Here is a 15,750-nt window from a genome sequence, read left to right on the forward strand (position 1 = left end):
TATTTCTCACGCATTGCAGAGGAATATACTTGTCGGCAACGTGTGAAGGAAGACATCGATGGTGAAATAATGCGATTTGTAATGTGCCGCGCCGACAACCCCGTGAAATGGGCTCGTCACAGTTTTCCCGATAAAGATGGACATTCGCGGCGTTACCCCATCGCATTTACCCGGGGCGACGCGACGAACGGGTAACACATGTCGGTGAATATGGGTGGGGAGGGAGATAGAGACGATGGGGTTAGATTCGTTCGCTTTTTACCCCAAAAGCGGAGTTTAGCGTCGCCGGCCCCGGGGTCGTAAATCAAGCGGCGTAAAATCAATTACCACTTATCGCCTTGTGCAATCGTTGGGAAAAAAATTGCCTTGCGAACCTGTCGCCTCGTAGTTTTTTTGCACGCGAGTTCTATTTTTTTTTGTTGCAATCGGCCAGATGTCGCCGAACATGCACGTTAACTTCTGTACATTTTCCAGAAACGCGGAAAAGCATTAACATCAGAGAAATTGTCATGTTATTTCGTCGCGAAATCTTAACGTGAATGAAGTAACGATAATTATTAAGTAACGCTAATTAGATCTCTTAATATACATGTCAGTTATGATTTTTCTTACAACTAATTTTGTACTTAATAACAATTGTCACATAAATAGAGAAATATACAATATAATGCATATATATGTGTAAAAAGTAAGAAATTAATATAAATAAAAAGTTAAGAAAGGCATATACTACGATAAATATAATAAAAGAAACGAAATTAAATCTATTTCGAGAACGTCTCGTGTATCGATATGTCCAAGGAGATAAAACGGGATGCGTCCTCTCCTTCAAAGGATACCGAAATAAGAGCTCTTGCAGAGATCGTCTCATCTCCGCGTCGATCGACGATCTTATCCGTTCTCGAAGTGCAATAGATATCCTTATTCTCTCTTTTCTTTTTCGAGAGCTCGTCCTCGGATGACGTGTCCTTCCGGCGGGAGGGAAAAGAAAAGGAAAAGCGAGGCGCGCGTAACGACGGCAGCGATTGTAGCTCCTGCCGATTTCTCGCGCCGTAAAACACGAGTCTTCTCGCTATCCTGCGCGTGCAAGATTCGCCGAGGTATCTCGAGACACAAAAGATGCTGTTGAAAGAGCTTTGAGAAGCAGCGAGTAAAAAGAAGGCAAAAGCACAATAAAAAGCTTAACGGAACATATAATAATAAAAACTTTGACACTAACGGAAACGGAAAATATAAAGCTACGAAAAATAGGAATAGTAATAGTAATAGGTAATTAACACAAATTTAATGAAAGGAAAGCGAGTTTTAAAGTATTAAACGAGCGTTTTTTGAAGAGATATTATATATAATACTATAGCTTGATACACCCGTGCTTCGCTACGGTAACACACATTCTACCCTGTTAGGAGTCGAATTTCTAAAAATCCCTTCTTAGTGGGTGCTTACGTCATGGAAGGAATATACTCTCCAAATTTCATGTTTCTAGGTTCAGGGGTTTTGGCTGGGCGTTGATGAGTCCGTCAGGACATTTGTCTTTGTGTATACAGATTATAAATCACGGCAATATATATATAAGATATCATTTATAAATCACAAACATGTTTTTCCAGTCACAGTTTCTCCATTATTGGCCGCTTCGACCATCGCCTCCTGTTTGCCTTTCCCAGATATACGTATAATCTGCCGATTTTCTCCCGGCGTTTTCGCGCCTTCGCATTGTCGCGGAACGGGTAAATAAAACGAGCGGAATCCTTCGGAAATCCGCTTAGGTGTCCCATTTTCGACCGCTGACGTTTTGACGTTTATCGGGCAACTTTGCGAAAGGGTGAACTGGATCCCTGGCCATTTCCCAAGAACGCATCTCGAAACGTGTATTTAATTTCTCAGAGATGCATCTTCAACGGTAAATCAATGATTTATCGATGGTCAGGAAAATAAATGACGCTCACTTGTTTAGTAATTACGATAAGTAATAAATTACTATCGTTAACCGCGATGTTTTCGGTAATTGATATTATTATTTCCATTTAATTCAATTATTTCGTGTATCGCGAACTATAGAAAAAAACTCTTCAAAAATAAAAATCTTTTATTGTAAAACCTCTTCCATAAAAAGATCTCTTAATATATAAAAATCTCTGTAAAACTACCAGCTATAATGCGTATCGCGCCAATATTATCAATACCAATCCATGTTTTCATTTTACAAAACGTTCCCTCGAGAATCTCGAGAACCACCCTCCCCTTGTCGATCGAAATCTCATATCTGCAATGGTGTACATACATGCACACATTGCACGCGCATGCGAGAGAGAGAGAGAGGCGCATAAAAAACTGTTTTTAAACGCGCTTCACGAGGAGCGGATTAGCTTTCTCTCGATCGCTCGGCTTTCAACGTGCTTGTTTGAGCCTTCGGGGCAGTTCGAAGAGGAGCAGGACGCGGGGGTGCGGCCGAAGGGACCCAGGGCGCGCAGGACTCCGTGCCGCATTCATCTCGCCTTTAATCCGCTGATTCCGCTCTCGGCGCATGACGACGCTACGCGTCCCCGGCTCCGATTCGGTGCCATTCTCCTTTTCCGCGTCCTTCCTCGACGTTACGAGCCATTCAATTCGAATACCGAGATCTCTTTCAGGGAATTTGTAACGCTATCCCTGTTTGCCGACAGGACCCGCCCTGCATTCGTTCGTTCGTTTATTCGTCCGTTTCTTTCGCTCGCTCACGGGACGCTCACAGCACGAAGGTACCCACGTATCTCTGTGCACGTAATTGCCGATTAACTTTTCGAGTGTATCGAAAAAGATTGCACTCCCCGCGGCAATGTATCGCCGCTGGACCGGGATTACAGAAGAAAACTCGAAACTTGGGTGTTTTAATCCGCTGTATTGGAAAATTATAATATAATTGAACTTTCGCTAGTTCGTCAGACATTAGGCAATATGTCCCAAATTTTTTTTTATGATGTGATTAAATTTGAGTAAATCTTATTTGTGGAGAGGGGGTTAATACAGTTTTTTTGTGAATATATTTATTACAGTACTGAATAATATATATTTTGGAAGATAATTTCAATATAATAAGATTTGGAATTCCAAAAGATGTGGATTTTTAACCCGATAGAAAACTGCATGACATATTCATCGTTTAAATTAATCGTGACAATATTTCTACTAATATTATGATATAATTCGTATAAATTTTAATCGTAAAAAAAATTCCGAAGATACGAGAGAGAGAGAAGATACGTTTTCTTTTCAAAGCGGAGATGTGACGTTTATATATATGCACTTGTATGTTTCACGGTTGAATGATATCTATTTATATATACGACGAGGAAGTCACGCAGGATTTCCGAAAGGGAGCAGGAAACAGATTTGTCATCGCTCGATCCACGATACCGTGTCGTTTTCCCGGTTTTCCGCGACTTGCAGCGCCCGTAGGTCTTTTTCTCGGCCGAGGATGTGTGGATACATCAATTGACGTCCACGTCTCTGACGGACGGGTACTCGAGCATACCGAGTAGGCCAGCGTGACGTGGATGTATCGATATTGATACGTGGCGGCGGCAGCCAGTGATCGATAGGCATTCGCCGCCTCTGATCCGTGTAATTTGCGCGCATGAGAGGATACCGAGCGGACGCATTGTCCGACTGTCGGCTCCTCTCCGTTTGCGGATCTGCCCCTCGACGCATGGATATCCCGCTTGCGCATTTTTGGAAGCCTCGAAAACGGCGGTGATGCGCGGGGGGGGGGAAGCTGCGGCAGCTACCTGCGGGCCCTCCCGATTTTGACGGAGAGTGCTCCACCGGCGCTTCCTCGGACCCTCATCTCGGTTCCGGCTTCCGTCACGCGTCTCTGACACGAAAACGTCCGCGCTCGATCGCGCCAAATTGCGATTTTACGCGAGTGGCCCTGAAATAAGCGAGCACGACGGGAGCGCGGAAGAGAAAGAGAAGATCTATTTTACTCCCGTAAGAATAAGGCAACATTCGAATTCTCTTATTATACACGTTGGCCCCGCGTAAAATTATCTGGAAAAAGAACCATCTGCACAAACGTCAGTTTATTCTTTTATAAATTTCAATTTCATATTTAGTTTTATGTATATATTTTAATTTTATCAGTTCCAATTTCGAAAGATTGAACAAAATACTTTATTTTGTAGTGAAAGTTATAAATAATTCGGTTTTGGATCTCGAGAAAGAAATCATTTATTAAACGTTGTTATAAAGAAAGATTTAAAAATATATTTTTAGTATGAGCGATCATGAATTGGAATACGATCTTATTTTATTTATACAAAATAGCGCGGAATTATATAATTTAATTATGTAAACTCATCATTATATATATATATATATATATCATGCATGGCACAAGTTTCTTTAGTGATTTCTAAATCTGAGTTTAATTGTTTATTTAATCTCTCTTAAAAAAAAAGATCATACTAACACGTCGCCAAAACAGAACAAGTTAATTTTCCTACATTCCCCCAAGAGTTTCTCACGACTCTCCTTATTGTTGCCCTTTTCGAAGAGAAGTCCGGCGAAAAAAGGAGAAGTGTTTCGCTCCGAAAATGTCGTGGATCCCGGGGTGCGTATCGGGTCAGACGTGCATGATCGAGAGCGAAATTCGCGGAGAAAAGGGGCCCGTTGACGCGAGAATGAACGCGAGGGAAAGACTGGGATGAGAGTATGTCGAGAGGAGAAAGAGGGAAGAGGACGCGAGTCCCGGAAAGCGGCTAAGGTGCAACGCGTAGGTGCAACGACGCGCGTTGTTCGTCGCGGATTGAATGACGACGTTACGTTTCAATTCGGAGCAGAGGGCAGAGGGAGGAGGAAAGAAAGGTGGCAAAGATCGAAAGTGAGTCCGGCAGGTAGCAGCCCGCCCTTAACGGCTTTAACGGCGTTTCGGAGGTGCCATTTACACCTCCGAAAGCGTCGTCGACGACGACAGGGGGTTGTGCAGCGCGTCGCCCTCGGCTCATTGTCGGGCCCCGCTATGCTATACACATACAGTAGCCATTGACGAAGCGACTTCCCGTCACGCCAACTGCCCGCTCTCTTTCTCTCTATCCGTATCCATATCGTTTCTCTTTCCGTTCGATCTGTCGCGTGTGTAAAACGCGATCGCACCGCTCCGCGTGGGACTTCTGGCCGACCTATATACGATGAAAGAGGACGTGATGAAAGAGGGTGTATTTGTAAAGAAGTAACTTTGTGAGAATTTATTTGGAAATGTGACGATCGACATAGGTCCTTATTTTATCAAAATATTACCCGAATGGATATAAGGAAACGTCTCTTTAAACAAACGTTCAAAAAATTATGTTTTTAAAAAATCTAAATTTCTTATCGTCGAATTATATTTCTTCAGTTCTTCTCAATGCGCGAAGATATAGAGACTAATTAAGAGATCATTCAGACAGAGATTAAATATATATTATTTTAAAAATGTTACATTCTTAAAGTCCATTAATACTCGTCATTTAAGTCGCAACTAATTAAATTCGTACGTATGTCTATTTTATGTTACCGACCGTCTTTAATTTACGACTTCAAATGAGCAACAGTATCCCGAATCGCTTACAATGTAAAAGGAGAGAAGGCCCGAGATATGAGGGGCGCCTCCGCAGGAAGGATTTCGAGGGCCCGAAGACAGAGGCCCGAGAGACGAGCGGACTCGCGCGAAATTTAGCACCTAGAAGACAGTTACGAGGCGCATCGGGCCGCGGGCGAGTGAAGAACGCTAATTTCACAGTCGTTTAAACGGCGATAACTCAACGAGATTTACAACACGCGCTGGAGGATTTCCAGCGCGCGTAGGGCCTGCGGGACCCGGGGCTTGACATCATATTCCATTAGAGCCGAAACCGGCCGCGGTTCTCCGCCTTGATTTTACGATCGTCTCGTAGTCAAGATAGAACTTCGCATCCTTTTACATAATACTGCAAACGTTGCGTCTATTTTTACGTATACGTATGTGGATAAAACGACGACCGGAGCTCGTCAAAGGCTTGGCATCCATTCCTTTACTTATATAGTCTCAGTAAAAAATGTTTATTTCTTTTAATATATATATATTATAACACACTCTCTTATAAAATCTTAAATATATAAAAATATATATCAAAAGATTACCTATATACTAGAGAACCTATACTCAACGAAGTTTATCTTTATACTATTTAAACTTAATTATGCTTTCACCATCTTGATATTTTTAGTTTCCAAATTATAAGCAATTAGCAAAGATGACAAAACAACACTTCACAAAGAAATTGCATTACGTTTTATCAATACAATTATAAATTAATAGGTAATACAAGTTCTTAATCTTCAGCTTATAATTCGAACGAAACTGTTCACGGCTCGTCGGTCAGAAATAGAAGAATCCTTTTGAAAGGGTCTCGACGCGACGTTCGAAGAACCAGCCTCGCGATCGCGTCACTTTCGATCTGGGTCGCACCGAATTCTCGGGACACGTGGCCGATGTCGCGGAAAAGACCCGGGCTTTCTCGCAAGGCGGAAGGAAGTCCCAACGCTCGGCGTCGCGATGAATCGTCGTATAGTCGTTGCCGTCGCCACCGGTTTAACGAGCAGACTCCGGACGGCGTCGTCCAAATAAACAGCGCGCCATACGCGCCCCCGCGGCTTTTATTATCGACGAAAACGACAATTTTATTGACGGCGACGAGAACTGTTTGGACCAACTCGGGCGGGCTTGCGCGCCGCGGACGTAAAATAAAGCTCTTTGACGAGTGCCGACAACGCCTGACAACCGCCAACAAAGACCGGAGAGACACACTCAGACCGATGTCTGGATCATACGCGATTCCTCGGTCAATAAGTAAGCTGTGTTTGATCTGCCGGGATCGGCATGCCGAGCTGTAAACATTGCGATATATTTTACAGCAAATTGCACGACGTGGGCATTTTCCATAGTATAATAATGTTATTTTATAATAAAACGCATAAACGCGCATTTATCTTTTAAATTACGATCATTGGGGATCTAAATACAGAAGAATTACAACCGAATCTTTCCCGCTAATTGATCTCAGATAAGATCTAAATTAGGCATCTAAATTAAAAAAAAAAACCTCATCGAAAGGGTGCGAAATCGCACCCTGACCTCCCATGGTGGGTAAAACTGACGCGTCCAGACTGGACGATGTCCACCTCTCGCAATTACCACGATAACGAAAATTGGCGGTGCGTCCGTGCTCGGATGGGCGGTGGTCGGTCTCGCCCAGATTTTTCGCCCCCTTTCTTCCCCCTCGCTATTCCCAGTTTTTACCCAGTATTACGTCGCTTCCTTTCTCTTCCCGAAGCGAAAGACGCAGCTGCGCCGCAGTTTTCTGAACGCCGTGGGATTTAATTGACAGAAGGGACCTCGCCACGGGGCAACCTTGTATCCACCTTCCGCGCCACCACCCTTTCTCTCTCTCCTCTCGTCCTCCCCTTCTTATATATATATAATTCGATCAAGCGCCCCGTTGACGCGCCCCGTCATTGTTGACATTTGGTTATTTTGACGTCACGCTGCGAGACGTCGTTGATTCAACGAGAAATAGCAAGACAGGACGAGAGAGAGAGGCGGCGAGGACCTTTTTTTTCGCTAGAACAACCCTTCTGTGTGGGTCCTCGTGTTTCGGGGACCGCCTGCTGATGGACCGAGCCACCGTTTAAACGTGACGTGAAGGCGCCTTGAAATTAATGCATCCCGGAAAGAGGTCAAGTTCAGGAATCGTAAAAAGATACACAAGCTTTCGTATCGCCACTTAGCTCACGATAGTGCGTGTCGAATACAACCATTCGTATAAACCGTAGAAAAGAATGAATGAAGCCAACAATTTTCGTAACAGCCTTGGAATTTCAGGGTTCCTTATTTATGGAACCAGCGGTTCCTCAAGCGGTTTTACAAACTAGAAGAATCTAAACTAGAATGTAGTGAATAATTGATTAGTAACTAACCAGAAATGTAGTTATTGACTGTAATTATTAGCTGTGACTGATTCTTAGCTGTGTTATCTGATTTATTATTACTCGGCAAGTTACGATTGTAGACAAACGTGCGTCAGATAGCTCCGCAGTTAATAATCGCAATATCTGCTGCAGTTATTTGCGAAACAAATTTTTTTGCGTTAGTACAACGATCAACCGTGATATCGTCATTGACTGGGAATTTGATGACCAAGTATTAAATTTAATACGCGAATGTAGAGGCTTTCAAAAACGTTGCGTAACATGAATCACGATATGTGATGACGCATACAGAGAATATTCAGGAGCAAAACGTTTTTGGATATTCTTTCCCGCGTGCGACGAGAACGTTTTAGAATTTTACCGTTAATCTCAAACGGATGAATCGCTGCCCTCGTTGGTGAAAAATCACGCGGAGGTGCGCGGACGATGACGTTGATCTTTTTCATGAACCCGCCCATACGGCGAGACGAATGCGAGACGATTAAACCGCCGCGCCGCGCCGCGCCGCGCCGCGCCGGCACGAGTCATCTCGCGCACAAAAACCCGCTCGCCGTTTTTCCATCGAACTCGGCTAGGTCTTCACCCTTCGACTTATAAAAGAAATCGAAACGGGACCTGAGATACAAATGAGACGTCGAAATACTTTTCGAAAATAAACTCCATAACCGCCGTGAAATCATCGATAGTAAACTGGCTATTGATATATATATTTGACGAATATTTATTAAATAATTTAAAAACAATGATTATATTATGATATCAAAAAAACTCGCGATCGTAATGATTAAATTATTCACAATATGTTCACAAAAGAAGCAAATTTCGCCTCTCAGCAGTTTCAGTTTTCAAAATTTCTTAACGCTGTATAGATTTCAAATTTTATAGATATATTTCGTAAAATAAAAAATAGCGTAACAAGTACTGGCGTTCGGAGAAAGAGAAGATGACGTTCCTAAGCGCACGAGGGATGGCACCTAACACGAGGGGGTGCATCACCTGGTGGAACCATCCATCATGAGGCCAGAAAAAGGAAGGAGGGCACCGGCGAGAGCGAGGGAGTCTGAGCGAAAGGGATGCGTCCGCAATTTGTACTCGTCACGTTTCGCGCTGGCGCGACTCATTGGAGTCGAAAGGGGTTGTAGCGGGGGTTGCAGCTCGTAACCTCGTTATATATTGAACTATATATTAACGCATCGACTATCTTCTCGGTTGTACGAAGCAACGCGTGCCTGTCTATTAACTCCTCGTCGTAGGATATTAACGTTTTGTATATCGTTCAGGGCGGATGGCAAGAAGGGAGGTGGGGGACGATACGATCCCGGTTGGGCTCGTAAAGCACACCCGGTGTACAGCCGCCCACGTGGATTCTTCCCGTTGTGCGAGCCTCCTTTGACCCTTGCACCGTCGAATGAAGGGTTCGACGCAACAGTTTGAACCACCCCTTTAGGGAGAAAAGAAAATTAATCCTAAAGTTGCGAAAATCAATCTTAGAACGATTACAAAATTTTTATCTTTTTTACTCGGATTTAGTTTAGTTTCTCGGTAAAGCTTAAATCTTAAATTTTGCTTAATTAAAAAAATTAACTTCAGATCTAATTTACGCGAATAAAACAAACTCCGATTCAATTTAGATTTACCTGAAAATTACAATCTCTGAACTTAACGTAGATTAATTAAGATTGTCAAAATCTAACAGTAATGATGCGCAATATTTGCTAAAGTTTATATCCCGATAACAAGTTATTTAAATTTATTTATTATGTACGACACGCGCGCGGATGAGTATAATTGCATTTTTTCACTTCACGTCAAGTTGCATTTTTGTTCTCTACTAATAACAAAAGGGTGACGAGACGCGCTGCCATTTGGACGTTTTAATGCGGGCGTAATTGAAGAACGCGTAAGGGAGCTGATTACATATGACGCGAAAGGGGCCACGCCGTTCGTATACGGTACAAAAGTACGGCGAAGACAATGACGGGTGACAAAGCCGACCAGTGATTAAAACGGGAATTAGGAAATTAACGAGAGCCCCCTGACACCCTCTAATCGTGCCTTATCGTTCTTATGGTAGCACGTGTGTCGCTTGAACTGTCAGCCTCGATCACGAATCTCTGAATTGTCAGTTTTGCGAGAAGCCCAACTGGCTCCTACGGTCCGATTCATCTTCGAGCGCTTTAAAACTTTGTTTTCCCTTGACTTCGATAATTTGCGAATCTCATACAGCGTTCCCCCAAGCAGCCGGAAGGATCGATGAATCGGCCAATCGATCATCCGCGTGCGTCTTCTCGAGCGTGTGCCGCAGCCGGAAATAGAAAGCCCGCCTTGCGCCGGTTTCGGTCTCAATCGTGTTTATACAAGCTGACCCTCGTAGACCTTTGGCATAGAGGTCCTCGAAAGATCTTGGAGAGCTCCTCGAGAGTAATCGAACGCAGATGTTTATTTTGACGCGTCGGCCTCGCGACTTTTCGAGTGCAGCGTATATATACGGGTCCGACGGCGAGGCACTCGTTTGAACACCAAACGCCGCGGAAATCGTTAAAAATAGTAGGTATACTAATAAATATAACATAATGTAATTTCATATTAAGTATTTAATAACGAGGATAGAGGATAGATACGTAAAAGAAAGAAACGTGCCGAGAAAAATGAAGGAATAAATTAAGTCATGTTAGAGTCATTCTTAAATTTTATACAAACGGATTTAGAAGCGAAAATTGGGTGATGTTAATCGGTATTAACTAATAAGAAGGAGAAAGAGTATAAATAGTTAATTAGCGTGAAAAGTGCAAAAAGATTATTTGCAAAGATACATTGAAACGTTCGATTTACGTTGATGCGACAGAACAGCTTAGCTGTAGGATGCAGATAAGGTCTCCGAGAGGCTAAACCGAGGCTACCGAGGCAAAATTAAATAACGAGGCACTCTCGAACACGGTCCACGGACTCGTCACGTCGATCTGAACGTAACGGCCGAGTAAATTTGCGCATCGAGACAAGCGGAGGGACGGGAGGGACGGGAGGAACGGCGAGAGGAACACGGAGGAGGACGAGTAAAAAAGAGGGAGGCTGCAGTGAGGGAACCGAGGAGACGAGAGGGTACTTCGGGAGGCGAGGAAGCCGTTGAGGCGCGATCGGCGATGTTCCCTTTGTGCGGTTTCGCTTGCCGTCGCGGATCGACGCGGGCAAGAGAGAAGGACCGTGGGAGGAAGAGAAGCGGAGAGGAGTCTTCAGCGAGAGAGAAAGAGCGTTCTCCATTGACGAAGCCAAAGTAACCGTGTAATCGAGACCGTCCATGGCGCAGTTTCTGGGCCTATTCTTTCCTGATGTCTTTTTTTTTGCCAGCGCTTCCTGCCGTCGCGAAATTCGCGTTCCCAGCACGCCCGATTTCGCACGACCGGCGTGACGCGCGAAAACGTGAATTTTTCCGGCGGGCAAGCGAGAAGGAGAAAAGGAACAAGTATTCCACATCCATTTTTCGAAAACTAGTCTCGTTTTCACTTTATTTTTGTAATCATAAATTCTTTGACAAAGTTTCCTTGAAATGACTTTAATTTTGATGAAAGTTGATCTCGACCCTTCGCAATACGGGGATATTTTTCTCTTTACGTTCTTTTTAACGATCGTTGCAAAATTATGATAACCCTTGTTTAAAGATTTCCGGATTCACTTCGTAATAATTTACAACTCAATTGTAGAAAGAAATTATGCGTAATCCAGACGATATCTTTTCAAGCTTACGACGTATCTTTCGTATACTAAATACTTACGCTAAGAAGAAAGCTTTAGAAATATTATTAAATCGTACTGAACTTAATACTGCGTCTCGTGCGATCCGATATCAATTTAATTAATTTAATCGGAGCTTGTAACATATCTATTTAACAGATACAGGCTTAGGAAGTCGCCACAGCGTTCGCGAGCCGGTTCTATTTTTTTCTCTCTCCTTTCCCTACTTCTTTCCACCGGTGTCGATTCAAGACGGCGTATAATTCAATATCGATATCGCAACCTGATATCCAGCAGTCGAGTTACTCGCCGACCACGCGCGTCGTCGGTTGCCTGTATAACGTTTCCATGCTCGTCTAGGTATAACGGTAACGGTCTCGTCAGAGCCGGTTACACCGACATGAATTAACTGATCCTTAACTCTCCTTCTCCCCAAGTATCGTCGCGTATTTTCGTTAATTCTGGCGCAGAATGTACGTCTCAATTATCATACCGAATTTCGAAAGCCAAAGAAAAGTGTGACAAACAAAACACCTTACTTATCTAAGAGATAACTTACTTATCTTAGTGCTCCAACGGATACTTATGTATTATATTTTACGAATCTAATCATTAACGTTGAGAGAATTCTGAAAAGGCATTCCTTCTGTGACAATTAAATTTAGTTATGTTTGAGCTCTCGTAATTAAAGTTGTACAAATTATCCCATCGATGAAGGAAGTTCCTGCCGTTGTTCCTGCTGTTTTTAACGGCAAACCGCCCGTCGTCCTGGCGAAACAGGAGTTTGACGTTCGAAGGAGCACGTGCTAGTCGTTCTCGCTTGTACGCGCGCGCTCGCCAGCTGCAAATATCCTGGAGAAATGCACGCGTGCACGCACGGGCAGAACACGCGGCCCATCTGGCGCGTGCGTGACCTCCTTGAATTAGCCTGGCGACTTTCGCTGCAGTCCAGCCTCCGCGCGTATCCTTGCGCGGACGTTATAGAGCGAGGGACTAACGGATCGCGGAGCCCTCCGCGAGCAGGAGCTGATCGATATTGGTTCTCCTAGGATGCTGGTTGGTATTTCGGAGTTTAAATTCAAGAAAGATTTATTGTAATTTGATGGAACGACCGTTCGTCTTGCTCAGACAGCCGCTTAATGTCATTACGCGATTTTATAATGAAGAAAAAGAGAAAAAGAAAGAAAATCTGCCATCAACGGGACTTGAGCTATTTTACGCAAGATAAATGTTTTACATGCACATAAATAAAAGCAATACATATACGTCTGCTACTTTTGTTCGTTTCGACAAACAAAAATATTCGCAAGCTCCCGGATTAAATCTTCACCGAAAGCCACCCCTTCTCTCTTCGAAACGGGACCCTATCGATTAACCGTGCCCTAGGCGGGTAGTCCCGCCCTTCCGCCCTGTTCGCATCTCTTCCCGCGGAACCTTTCCGTCCCTCCAGCCACCCCTTTTCGTTGTGCCGAAAAGAGACGGAGACACCGGGTGTCACAAAAATAGGGACGATGGGGTGGCCGGCCACCCTTCGCTACGCCGACCAATCGCGTCGCGAGCACGCCCAGTGACGTCATCTCCGTGCCCCCTTCCTCGTGTCCTACGTAATTAGCCAATCCGATCGTAGGGGAGAGTCGACTCACCCCTTGGCCGGATTACGTTTACGAGCCAATGATTTTTGCAGCGCGATTTGCGTGTGCGTGCATACGTTCATGCGTGCGCGCTCGCGTGCGTGCGTGCGTGTATGTCCAGATTGCAGACGGAGAGACAAGAAGGGCACAATGGTGCCACCCTTCACGTTCCCTCCTCCCCTTTCTTCCTCCCTTTCTTCTTGTTACGCGAGATTCTTTGTCCCTTCGCGTTCCCTATTTACGCCCGTTCCTGCCTTTTTACTTTGGCGCTCTGGAATACAGCCCTTCGAATCTCCCTTCTCCCCCACCCGCTGTTTGAAATCCCTTTTCGCTCCTAGTGTCTCGCTGCAGATATGATTTACATGACAAACGTTGCCGATCGTCGCCGTAAACGTGGATCGCGTGCATCGCGCGCATCGCGTGCACGCTCGATTCTGATGGCGAGAGATACATTTGCCGACCTTCGGAATCGCGTTCGCCGAAATTTCGACGGTGATTCCTTTCGGGGACAGAGTCCGTGAAATCTCTCGAAAACACTGAGAACTGCAGAATTGTATTACAAATTGCGAAGAAATTGCGACGGGATTAACGAGCGAGGTAACTGCGGTACGTTGAACCGCAAAGCATTTGCATACTGCGAAATTTAAGAAAGTAATATAGGCAGATTAGACAGATAGTATGAGAGAGCACAGATCTACGGAATCGCGTTTGATATGCGAAATTATTCGAAAATGTTTAATATTTAATGTTTGACGCATTTTTGAATGTTGTTTCGTTAAACTACATTCGCGCTTCTGCAACAGCAGCAACGAACCGAGATAATCACCATAAGAAGTCACATAATTTACACCGAACTCGCCCAAACGCCTGTGGGAAAGTGTGAAATTATCTGTACCCGAAATGAGGTACATGTATACCACATTCGCCGCATTCCTGCCGGCGAACAAGGGAGGCAGGTTCCCTCGGAGGAGAAGAAGAAGAAGAAGATCTCGACAAGATAGCCATTACGCGCGATGCACCGGGAACGCGATGAAGAGCGTAGGCTGACTAGCGAGGGGTGGAGGACCCGCCGCGTTTTCTCGTCGACGAAGAAAAGGAATCAAAGGCCGGCAGAAGGCCGCTTTCAACGGGAGAGGGCCGACAATGCGTGGACGCGGAAGCTGCGCTCCTGTGTATTTGGATCTGCCAAGTATCGGTATCGCTTTCCGACGGGCTGGGATAATCCGCTTACGTCGGTCCGTTCTCCTCCTCCTCCTCCTCCGCCTCCGCCTCTTCTCCGTAACGGCGCATTGTTGCCGGCATATTGTGAGAAAACAGCATTTTCGACGCTCGAGGTGGCGACAAGAAGAGGACTTAAACTCATCACCGTCACAACAATCGGCACCGCTCGGCGTGGGAGGACACCGGCCGATGCACCTGACGCAAGTTGCGTGTGCGTACATCCCCTGGGGTTGTCTCCTTACGCAATTTCTCGGAGGAATGATGATAATTTCGGAGAAGCCACGAAATGACACGCAAACTCGAAATGTGTAAACGTTACACGTTATTTTCGCAACTGCTTTGCGTTCGTCATTATAATACAAGAAAAGTTTCGAAATAATTTTGTTGATACAATTTGCTTCCGAGATGACCACACTTACTTTAAAGTATATTCTAAAACTTTCATGTTATTACGATTCTTACGTGCGTATTTTAATGTTATATTTTATATCATATATAATATTACAAAATATCTCGTGTGACCTGATTCTTTTTATGAATCAATTCTCGCAGCAAGGATTAGGCTTTGTGATATCGCGGAGTTGGATATCTCGATGAAGGGTTGCCGGTCGGCGTGGGCACTCCGACGGGGAAGGGCTCGTATAATCCCATGAATACATAATCCAGATGCAAACAGCCGCCACGCGTGCCTCGATTTAAACGGTCGCGATATTTCACGGATTATAACGCGAATATTTGCACTATTTTTCACGGTGTCGCCCGAGATCCCGAGTGTCGTTCGAGTAACGGTGTTCTCGTTCTGAGATCTCAATCCTTTCGTTCCATACTTGCGTCGAAAACGATGCGCAAGTATTACTTAAACGGTGTATCTACTCAACAATTAGTGTCGCATCGACTCTATTTTTTATTTCTTAAAACTATCTTGATTTATTTAATTTATTATATATTATCTCCAAATTATATATATATATATATATATATATATATATATTTATATCATAGAAAAAAATCATGCACAAGTAAGTCGAAAGATGTATATTCATACAAATTAATTCTATCAGAAGGTAATTTTACAAGTCAGCGTTATTTTAGGCGTTCTTAGTTTTTTGCAAGATTGTGCGGTTTGTTTTTGAACAAAGAAAATTAAATACAGAATACATTTTTCTACCTCGCAATTGTCGCG

Source organism: Temnothorax americanus, unplaced genomic scaffold (genome assembly GCF_048541705.1).
Source record: "Temnothorax americanus isolate GAGA-0224 unplaced genomic scaffold, ASM4854170v1 Scaffold11, whole genome shotgun sequence".
Classification (NCBI taxonomy): Eukaryota; Metazoa; Arthropoda; class Insecta; order Hymenoptera; family Formicidae; genus Temnothorax; species Temnothorax americanus.